Here is a 24,304-nt window from a genome sequence, read left to right as displayed (position 1 = left end):
CAGGAACCTGCTTCAGAGTCAGCAGATAGGAGGGTGGACTGTCACTGACTCCAGGGTCCAGTCCTCCCTTTCCTTCTGATTAACCTGTGGGAGTGGGCTGCAGGCTGTCAGGATTTAGAGGCTGATTTAGAGAATTTTCATGTCTACCACATCAAGGATCCATCAAAGCTCTGTCTCATCCTTGGTCGAGCACTCTCAGTGCCAGGGGACTTGCGAGGCCTACAGCTTCGCATGTTCCAGCAACATGCTCATCCCAGGGTCCATAAATAAGGGACCTACTGATCCTAGAATTGCTTAAAGAACACTGACATTTTCATCAGTCCCCATGGGCTTCTGTCAGCTAAAAGGGAATCCAGTGGAATCCTAATGCCTGATGTAGACCCCACGTAGAAGGCAACAGAGTTTCATGTAGAACGTATGAAAATCAGGAGAAAAAACATTTTCCACGCTTCCTGTTAATCCTTGGGTGTATCAATAGACTGAGCACTTGTGTATGACACTAGGAGCTGTTGATACTGACCCTAAATATGATGTGGCCACAGACTGCTGAGTGTATCTTGTGGAGAATGACCAACAATTGGGTATGAGTAGTATTCTGGCTGAAGGAAAAGTGGATCCAATAGGCAAAATTGGAGGGGGATACGAATTCTCTGACAGACAGAAAGATATGTACATGAAGAAAGAGCGGTAATTTTTTAATTGAAAGATATATTTTCTTTAAAACTTTGTTTTCCTTATTTATTTATTTATTGTGGTGCTCAGGATCAATCACAGGGCCTCCCACATGTTAGACAAGTGCTTTACCCCTGATTCAAAAGCCCAGCCACAAGAGCTACCTTTTTAAAAAGGAGACACTTTTTCATGACTTTTGTTTTATTGCCAAATAATTCTAAAAGTTATAGCAATCACAGTTATATCCTACATTTTCTTAATCCATCCACCTGCTGATGTGTTCCTGGGCTAGTGCCAAAAAGGTGGCTCTCGTGAGTTACACTGTTATAAACCTTGATGTGGCTGTGTCCCTACAGTATTCTGACTTTAGAGAAGGATAATATCAAGGAATGGAATAGCTGGGTCACCTTGGGTTCCGTTAGTCTTTTGAGGAATCTTCTCACACTTTCCAGAGTGGCTGGGCTAATTTCCAGTTCCACTCACAGTGAATGAGGCCCATTCCCCGCCCCCCCAGCATTTGTTATTTGTGTTCTTTTTTTTTTTTTTATTGATTGTTCAAAACATTACAGAGCTCAAGACATATCATCTTTCATACATTCGACTCAATTGGGTTTTGAACTCCCCAAATACATAATACAGACTCACTTCTGTTACATACTCACATTTTTACATAATGGCATATTAGTGACTGTTGTATTCTGCTACCTTTCCTATCCCCTACTATCCCCCCTCCCCTCCCCTCCCCTCCCATCTTCCCTCTCTACCTCCTCTGCTGTTGTTCAATTCTCTCCCCTTTTTTCCCCCCACCCCCTTGCCCCTCATAACCTCTTATAATTTTGTGTATCACTGAAGGTCTCCTACCATTTGTTATTTGTGTTCTTGATGCTCATCATTCTGACTAGTGTGAGTAGATGTCCCAATGTAGTTTTCATTTGCATATCTGTGACACCTAGGGATGTGGAACTTCTTTTATATATTTGTTGGCCATTTGTATTTCGTCTTCTGAGAATTGACTGTTTGATTTTTTGTTGCTGTTGTTGTTAAAATGGTTAAATTTATTGGGAAGGGTCCCTGTGTGTAGAGTGTGGTGACACTTACATATAGTTCATTTGAATCACCTGCTGGCCTACATTTGTCACCAGGTGTGATCCGAGTTATGCTTTCTGCTGGATCCCACAGTGTCACCAGAGTCCAAGCTCAGTACTGAACTTCTATCCGTGCCCTGTCCTGGACCATTCTTATGTCCTAGGGACAGCAGAGTCCACAGTCCTCTGGACTAGAGCAATCTCTGCGTAACCCTGAGTCCAGCTCTGTGCTGCGGTATGCTTGTTCTCAGTGATAACCAAGTTCACGCTGTACATGGAAAACCCTGGGTGACTCCTGCTTCAGTGCTGCACTGGCAACAGATATCCCCAGTGCCCTTGAGGACCTGCTGTGTACGGTATGCAGTCATCCCTGCTGGCACAGGAGGCTCTCACTGTACTGCCACAATCTGTTCTTCCTGACTCATTCTTTAGCTGGGGTGTTCCTAACATGTCACCCAGAGAGATTCCCCAAGAAATTCATGAAGTAGACCCTGTACTTCATCTTCATATAAAAGTCAAAACTTCGTGGGTCAAGACCTAGAGTCAGACCAGAAACTTATTAACTGCTAGAAGAAGACATAGGGTCAACTCTCCAACACAGAGTTGCAGACACTGACTTCCTCAATAAGACTCCTAAAATGTAGGAAATAAAACAATGAATTAACAAATAGAAAGACACCAAATTAAAAGAGTTTTGCACAGCAATGAAAGAGCTATGCAAAGAAAGATGCTAAATGATGGGAGATAATCTTTGCTGGCTACTCTTACAGAATGTAAAAATAAAAGAAACTCAAAAAAAAAATTTAAAAAACCCATTAACAACAAAAACTACTTCAATGTCTAAATATGCAAAAAATTTAACATACATTTCCCACAAGAAGAAATATATATGGTCAACATATATATAAAACAATGTTTTATATTCTTAGCAATCAGTGAAATGCAAATTAAAACTACAGTAAGATTTCATCTCTAGTTAGAATGTCAAGTATCAAGGATATTAACAAATTTTGGTGAGGGCACGGAGGAAAGAGCACCCATGTGTTGTTGGTGGAAAGAGAAATTAGCACAGCCACTATGGAGATAGGGAGGGAGGTTCTTCCAAAGCCTAGGAATGGAGCCACCACGTGACCCAACTCCAACACCCCTGGGCATTTGTTCAAAGGAATTCAAGTCAGCATCCTGTATAGCACCACATGCACACCCCTGTTTATGCCAGTGAGAGTCCCCTAACCAAGTTAAGGAATCAACCTTCCACCAATGAATGGATTTAAAAATAGGGTATGTATATGTACCAGGGGCTTTATTCTGCCATAAAGAAGAATGAAATTATGTCATTGGTAGAAAAATCATAGCAAAGGTATGTAGCGACAAAACATTGTACTAATATGAAAATAGATGCATAGATCAACAGATTAGAATGGAAGACAAAGAGACAAACCCATAGATAGAGTCATGTGATTCTTAACAAAGACACCAAGAGCAAATCTTGGAGATAACGCTGCCAATTTAATAAATGGTGCTTGGAAAACTGATTATCTACATGCAGAAAAAGGAAGCTAAAGTCTGCACAAAAATCAACTCAGAGGGATCAAAAAACACAGGAATTAGACCATAAACACTGCAGCTATTCATAGAAAACATAGCACCTACACTCCAATATATAGGCACCGGACAACTTCCTATAAGACTCGTTGTGTTCAGGAAGGAAAACCCAGAATTGATAGGTGGAATGGCATCGAGTTATAAACTTTTCACACAGCAAAGGAAATGGGACAGGAGTGAGGGATTTCAGCATGGGGGAAATCTTTGCCAGCCACTCTTCTGACACAGGATTAATATCCACAATGTACAAAGAAATTAAAAAGCTTAACACCAAAAACCAAATAACCAAATCAATACACGGGCAAATGAACCATCGTTTCTCAATGAGATTGCATCTCACTCCAGCTAGGATAAAAATCATCAGCCAGACAAATAATAATAAATACTGGCAGGGATATGAGTGAAAGGAACACTGGCACACTATTGGGATAGGAATTAGCACAACCACCACGGAAATCAGTACTGAGTTTCCTCAAAAGACAAGGAATGGAGAAACCACATGATCCAGTCACAGAGCTCCTTGGTATTAATCCAACAGAATTAAAGTCAACACACTATAGTGACACAAGCACACCCAGGTTGATGACAGTTCAATTCACAGCCGCTAAGTTATGAAACCAGCTAGGAGTGCACTGACTGACAAATAGATAAATAAAATGTGCTATGCATACACAATGGATTTCCCTCGGTCAGAAAGAACTAAATTATGCCATATGCAGGAAAATGGATGGAACTGGAGACCAGCATGCTTCTTGAAACAAGCCAGACTCACAGGGTCAAGAGTTGTCTGCTTTCTCTCACAGGTGGAACATATACATAAAAAGAATACAAAAGGCACACCCAAAATTAGGAGAAAGTCCAGTAGAGGAAGCAGATCTGTGTCACACACACTCACAGGTGCCTTAGATGAACCATTGAAAATATTGTTCCAATGACTGCTTTTGTAGAAAGTCTTGACATAGTCCAAACATAGTAACCTGACACACACGACATCTTGGGGACTTCTCATGATACATATCACCATAAACGAAGGCAAAGGAGAGAATGGAAAATCAGTCTAAATCAGTCATTTCCCATCTTGATCTTGGTCCAGGCTGTTGTTATTTTGTATAAAACATCAGTGTGTTCCTTTAATGAATTAGCTGGAGCATTCATTAATCAAATATACGTTTACAAGATCCTCCTACATATTCACTGTTCTAGGTGTACAAGAGGAGAACCTTGTCTCTTCTTCCTGTGGCATTAGTCTACTCAACATGGGGGCTGCTGGAAAGGTTTATTTGGTAAGTGGTGAGTGTAAGGAGTGGTGGAAAGGCTCCGTGAATTCAACAAGCAAAACAACTGTTTACCTGTCCAAGATTTTATTAGCAGGACCACATCAGCAGGTCACAGAAGAGAAGGGGGGGGGGAGAGAGAGAGAGAGAGAGGGAGGGAGGGGAGCACGAGCAGGGTGTTGATATTTATGGGCTCAGCAGGGGATGAGGGCGATAGGGGGGAGTGGGCTGTTATTTCTTTATTGGCCGAGGGTCCCTCTCTGGGCAGGACAGGGTATGAGCCTCCTAGAGGTTGGAGGTCACAGTTTGTACCATTTCAGGGATTGGAGGTGACAGATCGCGCCATTCAGTGTGTCATGGACCTGAACTCCTGGAAGAGAAGCGCTCCAGGAGGCATCTTTACCAGCAGTGAGGGGTTTGTGTGCTTTCCCAAAATGATGACTAACAGCCAAGCACATGAATGGAGGGGAACAACATGGACAGGAAGCTATAGATGAAAAGAGTCATAACTTGAGGGGACTCAGTCAGAAGGTGAGGAAGACCTGGAGGAGAGTTCCCTAAATTACATCTAGCTGGCCTGGCACCCGCCATCTGAATTCGGCCACTCTCCTCTGGGAGAAAGGGGTTCAACAATTACCCTGACCTGGCGGTCGCCATGCTCACCCCCTACAACGTGGCCTTAGAACAGCGCAGAAAGCAGGGGAAGACATGACAGGTTTCCATCTTTTTCCAGTCATTGAGGCAGATTGACTAACAAAGCCAGCATGTCCCTGTGCATGCTGCAGTTCACCTGAAGACTGAACTAAAGGGGCTCAGAAGCACATGTGGTACCAATGGTTCAAACTCTCCCTTTGTGCAAAGCCTACTTGATTTGTTATTCCAGGAGACTCTACCCCAAATGACTGGATTTCAATGACAGATGCTTGCCTTTCTGGGGGTGATTATCTCCTTTGGTGATCTCACTGGACTAATTATTGTACCAAACAGGCTGAGAGAAACAGAGGAGGCAAGGCTTTGATGCCTTGGTAACAGTAAAGGGAACTGGAGAAATTGCGGACCTAGAGAGACAATTGAATTATGATCTAGTCATTTATAATCAGATCACTGCATGTGCCAAAATAGCATGGTTTGAGACATCTTCCTGGGATCAAGAGAAGTTAGTTTTTAGCCAGATAAAACAGGGATCAGAAGAAGAATTCTCCGATTTTGTAGCACATCTGTACCTGGAAGCTAACAGGTCGATCAGAAATTCAAACACCTCAGAATTCATAGTTAAACAGCTAGCATTTAAAAATGCCAATAATGTTTGTCAGGACATACTCCTGACACCATTGGTTATCAGTGACAAGTCCTGCTTCCCTACCAGTTGAAATTTGAACCTTAGAGAAGCACCGTGAGGCAAGCATACAAAGCAGGGCTTATTTAAAAAGGGGTAACCTAGACTTCTCCCCTAGGGAGAAGGGGACTTAGCTGGTATCCTAAGAAGCAAGGTGTTCTGCCCTTTTAATGTCTTAGGCTGCCTTGCCCCCAGTCTTCCTCCTTCCTGCAGGTGTGACTAGGCCAGGAATGCCTGGTGGGTGGCCAAAAGGTGGGCTGAAGGAGGAAGGGCAGGATGGTGCAGCCAAGCTCACATTAACAACCTTGCAGCTCCCTGTAGGGAGGGGAAATTCCCGGGACAGTTTACCTTGGCAACAGGTTAGAGCATGGGCAGGTTCTTGATAAGGATGGAGGAAGTGAAGTGACACCCCCTTTCTCCACGGAAAAGTCTTAACTGGGCCTCTCCAAAAATCTTCACCATGGCTGATTTTAGGACTGTCAACAAAAGAGTCTCTGCAAAAGAGTTCAATGTGGATAAACTTCCTATTTTCAAGTCACCCTGTTTACTTGGCCACTGGCTGAGAAGATACCAGCCCTCCAGGTGCTGGACATCCCCTTACTAGTTTTGCACAAACGTATCCAGTATAGTACTTTGAAGAAATGTGCAAACAAGGCCTCTGGCCTTGAGCTGGGCTTCACAGAGATGTCTACATTCCGAAGAGGAGAGAAGTTACCACCTGGGCTCCATGGTAACAGGTAGCAGGGGGAGGAAGGAGAGGGGAGAAGAAGCTCCCCCCTTCTCAGGTGTTGTCCTTGAAGAGTTAACTTGTCCAGAACAGTGAAAGAAAAAGCTGCTTTTATGTGAACTTCTGAGCCCCTCCCTTTATATGCTGGGTATAAAATTCTGAAACTCCCTGAACTCGGGGTTCAAGGGATTAATTGATTACAGCAAAGGCTGAATCTGGCTGAACCTGGCTGCAGCCAAATAAAACTGTTTCCTGCTATCTTTGGTGCCTTGCCTCATTTGTTCCTACAACATTTTTGGCGACCCAGATGGGACAGAAGAGGTAAGGAAGGCTATTGTGCCTCTCTTGTCTCCGGGGACCAGCTTCCCTGGGGTGATAAGGGACAGCATTCCACTTGGCATGCCCAGGCCACTCTTGGCCTGAAGGGTGATCGACTCACCCAGCACCCTGGGGCTGCCACCCTGGAGCACAACAGGACCCACAGGCAACAGGAACCAGAATTAGGGTTTGGAGCACCGCCCAGCTGAACAGGTAGGACCCGGGTCCATTTGGTTTGCAGCCACCTGACTTCCCCTTCGAGGCCTAAGTGGGTGGAAGAGAGGCCTGATCACCCTCTGATGGGTCCCGAGTGCCCTCCAAATGGTTGGAGCTGAAAGGGACCCGGGGGGGGGGGTGGTCACCCGAGTAGTCTCTGTTCGGGGTCAGTGAGCAGAGGGGACACCCACTGTGACTCCCTTTTCTGTTTGGTTTGAAATTGTTGGAATTTGGGCAGAATAGAAATTCTGTCCTGGCCATGTCTGTGGGAAAGTGTTTGAATAAGACAGACAAAGGGAAGGGCTCCGACCCAACCCAAGGGCCGAAGCGAGTGCAGAGCCCTGCTCTGTGGTTCCGTGGCCCCTCATACAGTCTATGGCGGAATTCCACCAACCAACGTCCAGGTGAAAGCTCCAGGTCGGGGTTGATTCCCACCTGCAAGGGTAAGAGGGCCCTAAGTCCCTGCGAGGGGAGCGGCTGGAGATGGACGAAGCGAGTCTTGTCTTAAGTGTGTTTTGTTCTCAGTGTGCGACACTGATGCAGGGTGGACCATGGGAGGCACACTAAGAAAACTGAGCCTCTGAAACGTGTGTTAGAGACCTTTAGGAAGGTTTTCCTGGTAACTGTGGGTGAGACTCACTCCACAAAGGTGGCATACTCTGTGAATTAGAGTGGCTCACCCAAGACGTGGGCTGGCCACCAGAAGGACCTTTAGATGAGAGAGTCATTGCTGAGGTCTTTTGATTGTTGTTGGAACTTTCTCTGAATCATTTCTCTTACATGGATTGCTGTGAAGAGATAGTACAGAAACAGCCCCCTTGGTTGAGAGCCTGTCTAGATGGACAGTCCAAGCTGATGTCAGCCAGGAGCATGGTGGTCTCTAAGACCCAGCGGAAAGCAGCTAAACAGGAAACCTGACTAAGAAAAACAGGAAAGGGAACAGTTTTCCCCGTGAGCCAGAAGAGGACCCGGGACCAACTTTGCCAAAACACTGGCCAGCAGACTGTCCCCTAGCCCCCTCATCCTCAGAGGCAACAAATGATGGCCCCAGTACTGGCCATTCCGTCCTCTGTGATGTCCTCAGAGCCAGAGGCTTCCTAGGACCAAAGACTCTTCACCTCCCAAGATGAAGGTGGGACATTTGTCCCAAGACCAGAGCCACAGCCCAGATGACTCTCTGAATGCCCCTGCAAGGGACTAAGGACCTGCCCGTGTTGACCAGAGGGAAACGCCTGAGGGGGACGAGGCCGTTTTGTGTGCGGCCTTTCTCCCCCCAGAGCTCATAAGCTGGAGGAATCCTGCTCCCTCCTCCACGGAGGAGCCCTGGGCCAGGACTGATCTGGGGCAGCCCATGATCCAGACCAGGGATGGGCCCAACAAGAAGAAGGGCTAAAGGTAAAGAGATGTCAAGAAGCCCTCATAGGAAGTCTAAAAGAATATAAAAAAGATAATAAAACACACTGTCTATACCTAAGAGTTAGAAGGAATCGGAGCCAGCCCTGAGCCCCAGCCTAAGATGAGCACATCTGCAGACAAACAGAGCCCAGATAAGCCTCCTGCTGCTCCAGCGTCTCCCTCTCACACCCTCCATAGCCCTGAACTGGGCCCCACATCTGCCTAAGGCCCCTCTGCCCTATGACACTGGCAGCAATGATCAACAGAGATGTGCCCAACTGACTCAGAGCTAAGTGTCCAGGCCTCCGCCGCTGCCACCCCTCTCCCTGCCCAGAGGTGCTCAAGGGAGGAGGGACACCATATAAACATTGCAGCCACAGTGCAAGTTTGTCAGTGAAAAAATGCACAGGCCCAAGCAACAGATGATCAGTGCAGCCTTTGTGGGACAGGCTCAGAGAGCCATTTGCCAAAAATTACAATCCTAGAAGACTTTTCTGAAAAGTCTGACAGTGAGCTGATTAAGGTGGGCACCACAGTTTTTGTCATTCGAGATCCAGAGACTCAAAGACAGGCAGACCAGAAAGATAAAGAGGAGGATGGATCTCCTTACAAACCCAGAGGTCACTCAAAGGCGGGTCTCACTAGAACAAAGCCAATGGCTCAAATGGTTATAAGGAAAAAAGTGTGGCCAGACAAAAGGGGAAGCCTCCAGTGGCCCCAGCAGACAAGCACCCACTGCCGTGCTCAAAAGCTGAGACTTGAACAGAGAAGGAGCGAATGCTTTCCCCAAGCCTTTGGCCCCTGGGTCCATTTGTTTTGCCCCTCCTTTCAGTTGATTCCCACTTGCTGGGAAGTCGATGATTGGTGAATATGACAGGGCTCCAATAGACACACACAATTGCATCTGATGCTCGAGACCCAGCGCCAGAGGGCTCAGCTGCTGCAAGCCCCAAATGAACCCGGAATATATTCATGTTAACAGCCAGTAGTGGGCCATAGGGTGCTCACTCCAAAAGGACATGTCACCCGGCTCTAAGCCACACGCTGTGAACTACCAGCAGGAAGGGCCACAGAGCCCCATGTACCCAGGCATACTGAACAAAAACACAAGCAGGGCAACTACTATAGACAATTAGAGCAGGTTCCCACCTGACAAGAGGAGAAAACCACACAGTCAAAGAGCAACACCTAGGTGGGCACAATGTGGCTGCTACACTGGGACCTGCACGGGACGGCACTGCTGCCCTCCAACCTTGGCAGATGGCCCACAGCAAGATTGACATAGGTGCCTTTTACACAAGTGATGTCCCAGGTCATCAGTCTCTGCTAAGATTTACATTAGATTTAAGAGTTGGAGAATCCCAGCAGCCAAGATCCTGCACAGGGAGATAACAAAAAAATTCCTGCATCTTAAAGCGCCAGAGGCTCTATGTATGCCTCCCTTCCCTAAATAACAGTTCTCCCAGGTACTTGAGTACACCATCTTTTCGACAGCACTGGACTCTAACTTAAAAGGCCACATCTATCAAGAAAAAGTCAAATACTTTGGTTACCATCTGATTTAACAACAGAACAGAACAACCACTGAGCCTTAAAAGAAATAGAAGATCTTCTCAATTCCAGTCCCTCCAACCTGCTATCAGACTAGAGAATTCTTGGGGGCTACTAGGTTCGGCCATATATGGATCCCTAACTTTTCAGTCATGGCAAAACTCCTCTATGAAGCCACAAAGTGGGGAGAACAAGATCCTCTGATGTGAGGGCCAACTAAGCAAAAGGCCTCTGAGGGCATTAAACAAGCACTCACCAGTGCACCTGGATTAGGGCTCCATGATCTCATGAAGCCTTTCTTTCTGTATGTCCATGATCTGTCTGGAGTGGCTATGGGAGTTTTGACTCAGAGGCTGAGGACATGGCACTGTCCAGTGGCCTATTTGTTCAAACAGCTGGACTCTGTAGCCCAGGGCTGGCCACCTTGTTTATGGGCCCTTGCAGCCACAGCTCTTCTGGTGTTGGATAAACTGGCCATAGGACAAGAACTGGTTGTCAGAGTTCCTCATTCAATTTTGACATTGTTCGAATATAAAGGACACTACTGGTTGACTAATGAAGGAATGGTCAAATATCAGAGCATGTTATGTGAAAACCCACGTATTCACGTTGAGGTCGTCAGAACTCTAAACCCAGCAACTTTGCTGCCCATTGGACCTGGACAACCTGATCACTAATGTGTTGAGGTCATGGGTGAAGTGTTCTCCAGCAGACCAGACCTGGCAGACCAGCCCTTGGGGACAATGATGCAGAGTACTTCACAGATGGAAGCAGTTTTATAAAAGATGGGGTATGTTTTGCTGGATATGCAGTGGTCACTCTGGACTTCAATGTCGAGGCAAAACCTCTGCCTCAGGGAACTTCAGCACAAAAAAGTAAAACTTATTGCTTTGATTCGAGCACCTCAGTTGACTCTGTGTGGATATTTACATAGACTCAAAATTTGCGTTTGCTACCCCTAGATGTTCATAAGGCCTTATGTAGGCTAATTAACTCAGGAGGAAAAAAAAGGGGGGGGGCATGATGTACGGGCAACAAATTCTTAAACTTTTGGATGCACTATGGCCTCCCAGGAAGATTGTGATTTTATATTGCTGAGGTCATCAAAAGGGAAACACTGTGGTTGCTCAGGACAACTGGAGAGCTGACAGAGAGTCCAGGTTAGCTGTCTGCAAGAAACGGGAAGAAAATCCAGTCCCAGGTTTAAATGCTGCCCCTCTGCCTGGCCGACTAGCTAACAGAAAGGGAGCCAACATACTCCCAACATGAAAGTAAGTGATTTAAGACTGAAAAAGGAAATTTTCTCCCAGGTGGATGATGGAGATTTTCTGATGCCGGGAATAGCCATCCCAGAGATTCTAGCCCCAGCCTTTATCAACACAGTTTCGCAGGAGAACACGCTGGACATACAGCACTTGAGACAGTTCCGAGTTGACATTTCTATGTCCCCTGCTCACAAGCAACACCTGGATGATCTGCAAACAATGTGAGGTTTGTGCTCACAACAGTTCTTGTCAGGGCCCAGAGCTTCCACCAGGAATCCAAACTATAGGAAGAGCACCTTTTGAAGACTTGGAAGTAAACTTCACTGAACTACCACGCTCACGGGGCTATAAGTAACTTTTTGTTTTTTGTACTCCCACTCTGACTGGGTGGAAGCCTTTCCCACCCACGCTGAAAAGGCTAGGGAGATACTAGGATGCTTCTCTGGGAAATAATTCCCAGATTTGGTGTCCCAATAATTATTGGCTCAGACAATGGGCCAGATTTTGGGCACAGGTGATATGATTACTGATCAAGAGTGTAACGTCAGATGGAAGTTACATACTGCCTATAGGCTGCAGAGCTCTGGTAAAGTTCAAAGGATGAACAGGACTTTAAGGCTCAATTAGGTAAGCTGTGTCAGGAGACTCACTTTCATTGTGATGAATTCCTCCCTACTACACTGTTGAGGATTAAATCCACTCCTACTATGAGGAGTGGATTCTTTTCTTTTGAGATAATATATGGAGGACCCCCCCCCTCTTATTAGGAGACTACAGGGAGACTTAAGAGAGGTAGGAAAATTAACCCTTCAGGTCTTAGGTTCTCAACCAATGGGTTAGAGAAAGATTGCCAGTAAGTTTGACCCAGGTGCACACTCCTTCAAGCCTAGAGATTGAGTCTGGGTCAAAGAATAAAATATTCAACCCCTGAACTTGTTTGGAAGGGTCCTTTCACTGTTATTTTATCCACCCCAACTGCAATAAAGTTTGCAGGGATAGGTCCCTGGATTCACTACACCAGACTCACGCCTGCATCTGCAGACTGGGAGTGCTCTGCAGATGCTGCCATGCCCTTGAAGCTGACTGTCTAGAAAAAGAAAGGAGCACCGGAGAAGCTTGAGGATCAGAAGGACAACAGCCCTGCTCCAGTCACTCCTGAAGCTGACTAGTCTACACATGGCTGAAGCTTGAGGAGACTACGGCCCTGTTTTAGCCACACAGGAGGGACTGGCTGATCAATGCCCCATGAAAGATAAACTTCCCACCGGGACTAATGAACTCTATCAACCTCTAAGACAGTAATGCATTGCTACCCCTTGCTTCTAGATATATACACAGTTCTCTGTTTGGTTTTTGCTACTGGTTTGATAACAGTAACTCCTTCTGATTGGACTCTGGGTAACAAAATTTCACTTATGCTTTTTGTCTGGCTTATATAAGTTTTCTAGGATTTGTTTGGTGTTATTAGTTTGGCTCTGTTAATTCATGCTGTTTAGCCTATGCTAACCAAAACATTACTCTATTATTTAGTTTGGTTTCCTTTGATAACCTTAAGGGAGTCTGTCCTACTCCTATTCCAACCATGGAGATCATGTGACCCATGTGTCAAGACAATCCACTATAACTAAGAGGTGGTAAAACATATATTTAGGACCTGTCCCACCAGAGGAATGCTATAGATGGATGACTGGAAAAGAAAAAGAGGTCCATTGGAAAGAAACTTAATTTAGGAGGTCACCAATCTCGGGGTGTAGGTAACTGGCCACCCCAGAGGATTATTGCCACTTATGGTCTTGCTACCTGGGCACAAAATGGCAGTTGAGCTTTAGAACTCCTATTTACATGTTAAACAGAATTATTCACTTACAAGATATACTAGAAATTATTATTAATCAGACTGCCACAGCCTTTGACCTCCTAGCCATACAACAGACCAGATACGAGTGGCTAACTATCAGAACTGCTTAGCATTAGATTACCTACTGGTTGAGGAAATAGAAATATGTGGAGAGTTCAACAGCTCAGATTGTTGCATCCAAATGGATGACAATAAACAAATGGTTAAGAATATAGCCAACAACACAAGAGAACCAGCACATGTGCTAGTTCATACCTAGAAGGGCATTAAAGTTTGGGTCCCAAATAGGCTTTGAGAAGATGGTTTTCAACTCTTGGTAGATTTAAAAGCTTAACTGGTGTAGTGGGTATTCTGCTGTTAATCTGTTCATTGCTCCCATGTTTGGCTCCACAGTGGATTAAACTATTGGGCCCACTATAGAAGCTGCTGTTGAAAGGAAGACAACAACTAAGATTTTGGCATTATATAAGGCTTTAAGCCAAGATAATGGTAGTGATGCTCTTAAATTAAAGGACTAAATTATGGGGAGCATTATTAAAGGGGAGAATTGAAGTGGCAACCCCTTTCTACACAGAAAAGCCTGCTTCACCATGGCTGATTTTAGTACTGTCAGCAAAAGAGTCTCTACAAAATGTTGTGAATTTTAGCCCCAGTCTCCTCCTGACCAGTGGGAGAAGCATGCCCCAACCAAGATGAACCAAGAGAGGTAAAGGTTGACTGGCTGCCCACACCCAGCCCTCCCTCCTGGGAGGACAATCTGACATGCCAGGGAGAACAATCAAAGCAGGATCTCATTTAATGAGGAAGTACACACAGCTAATATATTGCACAGGAGCCAATCAGAATAAAGGTCAGAGGGGTGAAGCAAATTCACATGTACACCCATCTCATAGTCTATAAGGGAAGGCACAAGCTGTCCACGAGGGCGGAAGAGTCCTGGACTTATCCTGAGGTGGTCTGCCTCCTCCGTCACCACCAATAGCACCGCCTCCTGGCTGATCCCCAGGAGCTGTCCCAGTCACATGTGCAGCCTCAAGACCAGGAAGCAGGCAGCCATACCCTACATCTCCCCCTTTTTGTTTTATTAGCAGGTGTTTGCCTTACTCGAGAGAGTGCCTGTCTTAGGTTGTCCCCCTCTGGGGATCTTACCCGTCATTGACTACCACTCTAGCTCTTCGGGCAATCCTACCTGCAGGGCCTGCAGGCCCAATGGGAAGCCTCGAGGAAGGGAGATGGCTCTGCTCCTGGCTTACATCTGCACATCCCAGTAGGGGCCGTGGCCAACCTCATAGGGTTCACAGTCAGTATCTTGTAAGATGGCATATTGCTACCCGACCACCATCAGTTGAACAGTTCTGGCTCGATCCTTGAGAAACTGGAGGAGCCCAATAGAAACAGCACTCCTCCTGTAGGAACAGACCTAGTCCTCCTTCTCGGGGGGTAAGCAGGTTTGAAGGACTACCACAGCCAAGGAATTGAGTTGAGATTGGAAGTAGTGCTGACAACATGGTGCACTGTGGCCAACAAGTCCAGTTCCCATCCCCGTGGCCACAACAAAAGGGAGACAACGAGGAGTCCGGCCACAACCAGGCAAAGTGTCCAGAATGGTCCTTCATTCTTACAATTAAAGAATCATATCTCAACTCAAAACCCCACATACCCCACCAACAACAGGTCCAGCCATAGAACATCAAATGATACAAACAAATCTCCAACCTGTTTTTCTTTTACACCTAAAATTACCATACAACTTTAGAACACAAGATTGATACATTGATGTTTTTATATTAACTAAATTTAGCTTTTAAAGAATTAACATAGCACAATTCTCTAAAATAACAGTTCTTGTTTAACCAGCTGTTTAATTTCTTTAAGATTACTTGCTCTAGAAACAGGAAACAAAACTTAATAAAACACAATGTTATGGGTAAACTAATGTTTTAAGGAATCTTTGTCCTTTTAACATATGACTGATAAGCTTAATTTTAAAGACATCTTTACTTTCATCTGTTTACCCAATTCAAATTGAACCCTTTAAATCACGCAAATAAAAGATATCTGGATCCATTTTTTAAAAATTTTCATGAGCGCTCCTCATATATCTGCCAATCTTCATACCATGTGCATGACGTATGGATATATGCACATACAGACATACAACACATAACACAAGTGTGCACACTTAACACAAGGCCTTGTAGCTTTTCTCAAGTGAAATCTCCATTGCAATGTTTAAAAACTCCAGTTTTTAATAGAATTGATCAGAAAAACATTAACTTAGGTCTGTAAGATCAAAATCATGAGCTCAAAAAATACAGAATCTAAGAAAAAGCAAGGGTCCTAGAAAAAATGATTGGTCAGTAATTAGTAAATATCATACAATTTTCTTTTTGGTTTAGTCTAGTTTGAGTTCAGGTAAAAGACACCTTTCCCCCTCCTTTTTTTTTTTTTTTCATCCCCAGATCAGTCTCCTACTGAGCTCACAGCCTTCTTCCATTTGCATTTCAACTTAAATCCTGGCTGAGGTGTGGAAGGAGCAGAGAAAACTGCTATTCTGAACAGAAGCCTCATGCCCAAGGCATTTTAACCTTAAGTCATAATTCCCAGGTTTGGATGTTGAAAATTATGATACAAGTTTAAGATACAATTCATAAAATTTCATATCTTTACATCTTGTTTTGCCAAAGGGGAAAAAAAAACTCCTACACTAGAAAAAACTTGCTCACATAAAACTGAAAATAGGATCTTACTTGATAATATAAAAGCTACTATCTAAGAAATCCCTTCAGGATCATTAAGCCATTCCTTTGTTCTGAAGTTCCTAAAGTAGTATTAACTTACATCACCTGAAAAATTCCAAAAGAGAACCACACACTACCATGTATATCCAAAATTAAACTTTAAAAATTTCCAAGATTGTTGTTATTCAATGTCATTTCAATAAGCCAGACCAATATCCCAATCCAACACTTTCCTTTCCTAAATCCTACACACTGAGGGGAACAGATTACTATACTTGCCCAAATTAATAATGCACTGGTACACCTAATGAAATCTTCCCAGGCTACCTAATTCAAAAATTGATGAAAAAACTGAATGATTGGGAGTTACCCGCCAACTTGGAAGTACAGTTCTTTAGTTTCCCATCCTAAATATTTAAGTTCTCTGGCATGAATTATCTGAAATCATAAACTAAACAATTACATAAACCTAACTTTTAACTGAAGATTGTGCAAAGTTTCAAAAACCCATTCAGATACCAGATTGTTACAATAAAACATCATCCTGTAGACTCACATTCAGCCAAGGTCATTCCCAAGAAACAATCTATAATATCAACACATTATTGCATTCAATGTCCCCCTATTTCCCCCTTTTTAACTAGACAGAGATGGAGTATTCCTTACAGTGCAGGGAAGGAAGGAGGAAGTCCCCCAAAGCAAAAGGGCTTCGCCAGCTGCTGGGAGTCCCTCAGTCCCTCCTCCCACTTACAGGATTAGTTCCTCTGGTTTTGTCTCACCCCAGGCACCATGCATGCTCCATATCTCCCAACTTTCAGTAGTAGGCTTCCCCAAGAAAGTGAAGTGGGGGCTCTAGGATGTCAAAATTTGTAAAAAAGTAAAAGGGGCACAGGGCGAGCCTCGAGATGGCCCGCTGGGCTCCCAGCTGGGCTCCCTCTCGCAAACTTCTCCCTCCTCCTTCCCCTCAGCCATACAGGGAAGCAGGAGAAGCATCAACCAGGGAGTGTGAGATTGCCCCATCTTTCCGGGGATACCCTTAGCTCAGTACTCACTAGGCTTGGCTCCTTGACACTTTCTTGGTGTCCCTGTTCTGAGTCCGTGTTTGGCGTCCCTGTTCCGGGCGCCAGATGTCAGGGTTTTTAGACCCAGTCTCCTCCTGACCAGTGGGAGAAGCAGGAAAAGCACAAACCAACCAAGATGAGCCAAGAGAGGAAAGGTCCACTGGCCGCCCACACCCAGCCCTCCCTCCTGGGAGGACAATCAGATGTGCCAGGGAGAACAATCAAAACAGGATCTCCTTTAATGAGGAAGTACACATAGCTTATATACTGCACAGGAGCCAATCAGGATAAAGGTCAGAGGGGTGGAGCATGTTCACGGGTACACCCACCCCATAGTCTATAAGGGAAGGCACAAGCTGTCCACAAGGGTGGAAGAGTCCTAGACCTATCCTGAGGTGGTCTGCCTCCTCCATCATTGCCCACAGCACTGCCTCCTGGCTGATCCCCAGGAGCCATCCCAGTCACATGTGTGGCCTCAAGACCAGGAAGCAGGCAGCCACGCCCTATATTTTAGGACTGTCAGCAAAAGAGTCTCTGCAAAAGAGTTCAATGTAAACTTCCTATTTTCCTGTGGCCCTGTTTAATTGGCCATTGGCCAAGAAGATACCAGCACTCCAGATGCTGGACACCCCCTCACTAGTTTTTCACAAACATGTATCCAGTAGAGTACTTTGAAGAAATGTGCAAACAAGGCCTCTGGGCTTCACAGAGATGTTTACATTTTTAAGATAAGTTACAAATGGGCTCCATGGTAACAGCTGGCAGGGGAGGAAGGAGAGGGGAGAAGAAGCTGCCCCCTTCTCAGTCAAGTGTTGTCCTTGAAGGGTTAACTTTCCCAGAACAGTGAAAGAAAAAGCTGCTTTTATGTGAACTTCTGCAGACTGTGAACTTCTGAGCCCCTCCCCTTACATGCTGGGTATAAAACTCTGAAACTCCCTGAACTCGGGGTTCAGGGGATTGATTGGTTATAGCAAAGGCTGTACCCCCTCAACCTGGCTGCAGCCAAATAAAACTGTGTCCTGCTGTCTTCTGTGTCCTGCCTCATTTGTCCCTACTACAAAAGGGCCCTGAAGGAATTAACATTTCAATCCCTCAGGGGACAGTCTCCAACTTCCCAGAGTCAAAGTTGGCCGCCTGGATCCCACCTGACTGGATGTACCTCTCTATACTGACTGCCTGTCAGATTCTGGCTTCACTCCGACCCCACTGGAAGAAAGGGACACTTTTGGAATTTATTTGCCTTTGTGCGGATGTTGGTCCTACACAATTACAAGGTTTTATGCTCACCGCGGCTTTAAAACAGGTACTTCAGCCCAATCCTGGAGATGCCATTCTCGTGGGCGGTGTTTTAATCATGGCAGGACTGGGCATTTGGCGCAGGACTGCGAATCTCTGCGCCATGGGGCAGAAACCTCTCCTGGTTCCCGCTGGCGGCTGAAAGTCTCAGGGCGAGGGGGGGATGGGAACAGATATGGCAGCGGCTGGCCGGCATTTCTAAATTCACATCCGCCTCCTTTGGGGCCAAAAAATGGAGGGCAGGGTCTACCCCAGGCGCAACAAACAGTGGGGGCTCTGAGGTATGGGCGGGAGGAGGAGTCAGCGTCGCAGGCCTGACGTCATCACAGCCAGCCGTGGTGAAGCGTCCCTATTACCAGCCAGCTCCACCTAGACGGTACTTTTATGACCAGCCGTGGTAATAAACAGCTGAAATGGGACCACAGCGAGTTCCCACTGGAATACATGGGCCATTACCCCCAGGTAGCATAGGCCTAATTTCGGGACGAAATAGTTTTAAAAAGGGAATTCAAGTAATGCCTGGAGTTATCGATTCAGATTTTAGAGAAGAGCTAACAGTCACTGTGAAATCAGAGCATGCCATTCGGCTCTCTACAAAAGCCGCGCTGGCACAATCAGTACTTTCACCTTGCGGTTCCCTAGACAGCCAGCTTAAGACCTCAACATCCAGGCTCCAGTGACAGGGTGTACTGGGCTCAGTTAATTCGGCAGGAGTGCCCCCTACTGGAACTTAAAATCAATCATAAAAAATTTCAAAGTATCATAAATACTGGGGCAAATAAATCTGTTTTATCTCACCGATTTTGGCCCCAATGCTGGCCTTTACATATTGCACCTGCCAATTTTGAAGACATAGGGCAGATTTCTCAGCCTGCCCAGAGTGCCCAGTATCTTCGCTGGGAAGACTGAGATGGTAATACTGGAATTTTCAAGCCTTATGTTTTGGACACATTAGCAGTAAATTTATGGGGCAGAGATATTTTAAGCATCTTAGGATTATTATTAGTAACCCCAGATTCTATCAGTTGGTTTGAGGAACTTAATCAAGGATTGATCCTAAGGAAACTGAGGGAAACTTACAGGGTGAGTACCTACTTATGACCCAATCTCCTTGACAGAGATTATTTAATGCACCCAACCAAAATTTTTCATGGGGGCCCTGACCTTTTCCCTGACCCCTAAAACAGCAAAAATATTAATTGACTCACAGAAGAGCCAATCTGGGTAAGTCAGTGGCCCCTAACAGGGGAAAAAATTAAAATAGCCCACGTGTTAGTTGAGGAACAGCTTCAAGCTGGTCATTCAGAGCCTAAGCTCAGCCTTGGAACACACCCATCTTTGTAATTAAGAAAAAATCTGGTAATTGGAGATTGTTACAGGACCTTAGAGCTATTAATCGGGTCATAGAGCTCATGGGAGCATTACAATCTGGGCTTCCTTCTCCCACAGCTATCCCTTTAAATTATAATTTGATAGTAGTAGATCTAAAAGATTGTTTTTTCTCTATACTTTTGCACCCAGATAACTGTAAAAGTTTGCCTTTAGTGTCCCAGCTATTAATTTTAAAGAACCAGTTAAAAGATATTGCTGGAAAGTGCTGCCTCAGGGAATGCTTTACAGTCCTACCCTGCGTCAGAATTTGTGGCACAAGCTATCACGCCTGTGAGGGAAAAATTCCCTGATGCATATATTATTCATTGTATGGATGACATACTTTTAGCTCATGCTAATTCAGATGTACTTTTAAAAAGTTTTTCCCAATTAGAGACTTCACTCACAGCAATAGGTTTGTGCATTGCAACTTAAAAGTTGCAAAAGACATCTCCTTTTCAATATCTAGATCATGTGATCGAAGGACATACAATCTGTTCTCAAAACTTACAAATAATAGTCAAGGAGAAGCACACCCTTAATGATTTTCAAAAGGTTTTAGGAGATATTAATTGGCTGAGGCCATCTATAAAGCTAACTACTTCAGATTTGAGTCCTTTGTTCCAGATTTTACAGGGAGATCCTTCTTCAACTTCTTCTCATCAGCTCACAGCAGAAGCAAGAACAGCTTTGAGGAAAGTTGAAATTGCTATTAAAAATGCTCAGTTTACTAGAATTAACCCACAAGAGCCTATATATTTATTGATATTTTCAACTGCTCACGCTCCTACAGGGGTGATACGGCAAACATTGGGAGTTATTGAGTGAATTCATTTAGCCCACTCTGCTCAAAAGTCATTAACTCCTTATCATGAGTTTGTTGCTGAATTAGTGATAAGGAGCAAAACAAGAGTTTTACAGCTCATTGGATCAGAACCTAATATTGTAATCATTCCATTCAACAGAATAATTGGCTGTTTCAAAATTCCAATTCTTGGCAAGTAGCTTTTGCTAATTTTCCTGGTCAGATAAAGAGTCATTATCCTCGTGATAAAATTATTCAATTCGCATTGGTAAAGCCATTCATATTTCCAAAGATTTTATGTGCAAAACCAATATGGCACACTAACAGTATTGATTGATAGCTCAAGCTCAGGTAAAGCAGGTTTTTAATAGTCATGCTCATACAGAGATAATACAAACCTCATATGCTTCTGCCCAAGGAGAAGAACAATAAGCTCTCATTTGTGCTTTAAGTTATTTTACAAATGAGTCCATCAATATTTATTCTGACAGCTTATGTGCAGTTGGAGTTAAAAAATATTGAAACTTGGATATTTCAGTTATTGGATATACATCATCACAAGAGTTATTCAGTTTATTTCATATCCTACAAAGGTTGGTGCAAATGTGAAAGCACCCATATTTCATAGGTCACATATGGGCTCACACTAATCTTCTAGGGCCTCTAAATTCAGGTAATAAAAATTAATAAATTGGTTGCTCTTTGTAAGCAAATGTCTTTGTATGACTGTGCACAAGGTTCACATTCTTTATATCATCAAAATTCTTCTAGCCTACATAAAAATCTTAATATGACTAGAGAGAAACCTTGTCAATTGTATGTCACTGCCCCCCCTGTGTTAGACACACTCCATCTTTACCATCTGGTGTAAATCCCTGTAGATTAAAACCAAATCAATTATGGCAAATGATGTAACTCACATTCCTCAATTTGGTAAGCAATGTTATGTACATGTAATTGTAGATACATATTCTAGGTTTATCTTTGCTATAGACCATGCAAAAGAAAATACTCAACATGTTATTTCTCATTGTTTAGCTGCCTTTGCAGTATTAGGAAGTCCTTTACAGATTAATACTGATAATGCACCAGCTTATGTTAGCTCTACTTTTCAACAATTTTGCCAAGAGTTTCATATTGACCATAAAACAGGTATTCCTTATTACCCCCAAGGTCAAGCCATTGTGGAACGGGCTTATTTATCTATTAAGCTACAATTACAAAAACTAAAAGGGGGAAATAGGACTAGGACTCCCCAAATAACCTCTGTCATGCTCTTTATTTTAAATTTTTAAAATTGTGACTCAGAAGTTCACATTGCAGTCGAGCGACACATGTCTTCCACAGCGACAGGCCCTTTAGGCCGAGTTTGGTGGAAGGACTTACAGACTGGTCCATGGAGAGGACCAGATCCAGTGATTATGTGGGGCAGAGGTCATGCTTGGATTTTCCCAGAAGGTGCTTTTCATCCTATTTGGGTACCTGAACGTGCCATCAGGCATGGAGGAAATTGAACCAAGATTCAAATGACTGAAGATTGACCTAGAGAAGCCTTCCCTCAAAAAGAAGAATTCTCGAAGTAACTAACTGTGTCACCAGATATAATAGAGGAAAAGGAATGCTGATACGTCATCAGCTCTCTTTTGTCTTATTGCCAGCTAATATTTCAGAGCCGTGGTATGCTGATGCTGGTTTTCAAGTTTTACAATAATTACACACCAGCTAGCGAGACCTACATGTGTTGTAGTGGGAGTTGTTGCCTTAGTTTCCTTTATTGATTCAATGGTCACAGTTTCTGTGGCCACATCTCAAAATATTCAACATGCAAATTTTCTTAATAATTTGGCTCAGAATTCTTCCAAGGCTCTTCATAACCAAATAAATATTGATGAAAGGATTGAGACTAAGCTAAATGCCTTAGAGGCTACTGTTGTAAATATTGGTAATGAACTTTCAGCTTTGAAATTCAAGGAAAGACTTAACTGTTGCACTAGCTATAGGTATGTGTGTGTTACTGCTGCCAAATACAATGCTTCCCAATGGGATTGGGAAAAGGTTAAAAACCATTTATTGGGTATTCAGCAAAATAATAATAACACCTTGGATTTTTTTGGAGCTCCATTATCATATTCAAGATATACAAAAAAAGTAAGATTGATTTTTCAGATCCTACTTCTTTAGCTGATCAAATACATACATAATTGAATGACCTCAACCCTGGAAACATTCTTAAACATTCTACATGGTATATCCTTGTATTGTTCTCTTTGCTACTAATTCTCTCTTGTAATTGTAGCATGGCGAGCCTTCAAAACAAGGATTCTGGGACTCGAAATAGTGACTCATCACCTGCTTTTCAAAGAAAGAAAAGGGAATATGTGGGGAGCCACTCTGAATGATTTGTGTTTCCCTCCCAGGGCGGAGAGGCTTTGATGGTCACTACATCTCATAGTGACTTGGACATTGCCCTGGTCCTAGAAGTTTGAGGACATGTCTTCAGATGTAGGTGTCTGTGGGAAGCCATTCTACCACGTGATTGAGCAACTCCCGTTAAGGGCCTGGGGCACTTTGGCAAAATTCGAAGTTTTCCCGACCCTTTCCTGATGAGAGAGCCCATCCGTGTGGGGGTGTGCCTGACCACTGACCCCGGGGACCCAATCACTGACCCTGACCTTGGAGTGCAGCCCCCCTCAACCTTCATTGGATGGAATTCTCCCCTGAATCTCTTGTTCCCCAATAAAAGGCTGATCCCCGTCGTGCTCGCTGTCTCTCTCCTGCTAGCCCTGAGTAATCCCTGCTGCCCTGCTGGGCGGTTGGAGGAGGGAACCAGAGAGGGGAGCCGTCTTGGACCTAGCAATAGAAATAAGGTAATTGAGTCTGTGTTTTTATTTCGATCTCTTCTAACTAACTTTATGCCTAGAACCTCATTAATGAAACCACTGCGCAGGCCGCGTGGTAGAGGTGTCACCCTACAGTCCTTGGGTGGAATTACACTCACATGTCCCTTGTAACTCCACCCCCTTCTTATCTTTTTTGGATGGAATATTCTAAGAATGAGGATCCTCCCAATAAAAGCCCACTTCTGAACGTGCTGGCTCTCTCTCTCTCTCGCCAGCCTCTTGTGACTATTTCTCATTCTCCCATTTGGGGACCTTGAGGCCAAGAGTGGAGGAGCCATCCTGAAGCTTGTTTAAAGGTGAAGTGTGTGTCTACGTTTATTTGGTGTCCCTGGAAATTCACATGAATGAACTTAAGTTCAGTTGCCCCCTCAGGCTGGGGGCAACAGTAGCCAGTGACTTTACCACTGAATTCAAGCTAGGTTAATCTGTGGAATGGTCCATATCCTTGCACTCACGTGAGGTCTCGCTACATCAACCTTATCTAATGTCTGAGAAACTCAGGTCTCACCCAACCTACCAATGAGCAGATACCCAGCAAGATCTGCAGGGATTATCTAGGCCTATGGAAGGGCAAAAAGCATTGATCAAACATTAGGCACTGACCTTGATCTTAGAAGTGAATAAAGACTTGGGGAAGAGATGGAAAGGGAGGTGAGAAGCCAGGAGCTATGGGCCCTCCCTGTCATTCAAAAATTTGTCAACCATATTTGTCTCTAACATTGGTGAGTGTTCCCAGATGGGCAAAAATCAAATCCACTTGGGATTTGCTTTAGAGTGAATCAGGCAGAGAATTTTAATCAGCATGTAGTTTCCTAGATAAGGAAGAAA

General features: G+C 44.3%; 1 protein-coding gene and 1 long non-coding RNA gene across 5 annotated transcripts in view; one reads left to right on the top strand and one right to left on the bottom strand.

The window, feature by feature from the left end:
• Window positions 1–18,688, bottom strand: part of LOC101962223 (sulfotransferase 2A1) — a 71,923-nt gene extending 53,235 nt beyond the window's left edge. The window contains exon 1 of one of the 4 annotated variants that reach the window (XM_013363525.4): window positions 18,392–18,688. The gene's annotated coding sequence lies outside the window, so the exon portion shown is untranslated. Of the gene's footprint in view, window positions 1–17,095; window positions 17,347–18,391 lie in introns of those variants that run through there. The other 3 variants (XM_078031756.1, XM_078031757.1, XM_005336595.5) reach the window with 3 other exon arrangements.
• Window positions 17,854–23,442, top strand: LOC144370737 (uncharacterized). Its single transcript, XR_013430665.1, has 2 exons — window positions 17,854–18,407; window positions 23,358–23,442. It is a non-coding gene; the product is annotated as an uncharacterized LOC144370737 (long non-coding RNA).
• Window positions 23,443–24,304: the final 862 nt, after the last annotated feature.

This window comes from Ictidomys tridecemlineatus, chromosome 15, assembly GCF_052094955.1.
Source record: "Ictidomys tridecemlineatus isolate mIctTri1 chromosome 15, mIctTri1.hap1, whole genome shotgun sequence".
In the NCBI taxonomy this organism is placed as follows: Eukaryota; Metazoa; Chordata; class Mammalia; order Rodentia; family Sciuridae; genus Ictidomys; species Ictidomys tridecemlineatus.
The sequence above is the reverse complement of the archived record's forward strand: the minus strand, read 5'-3'. Positions and strand labels throughout refer to the sequence as shown.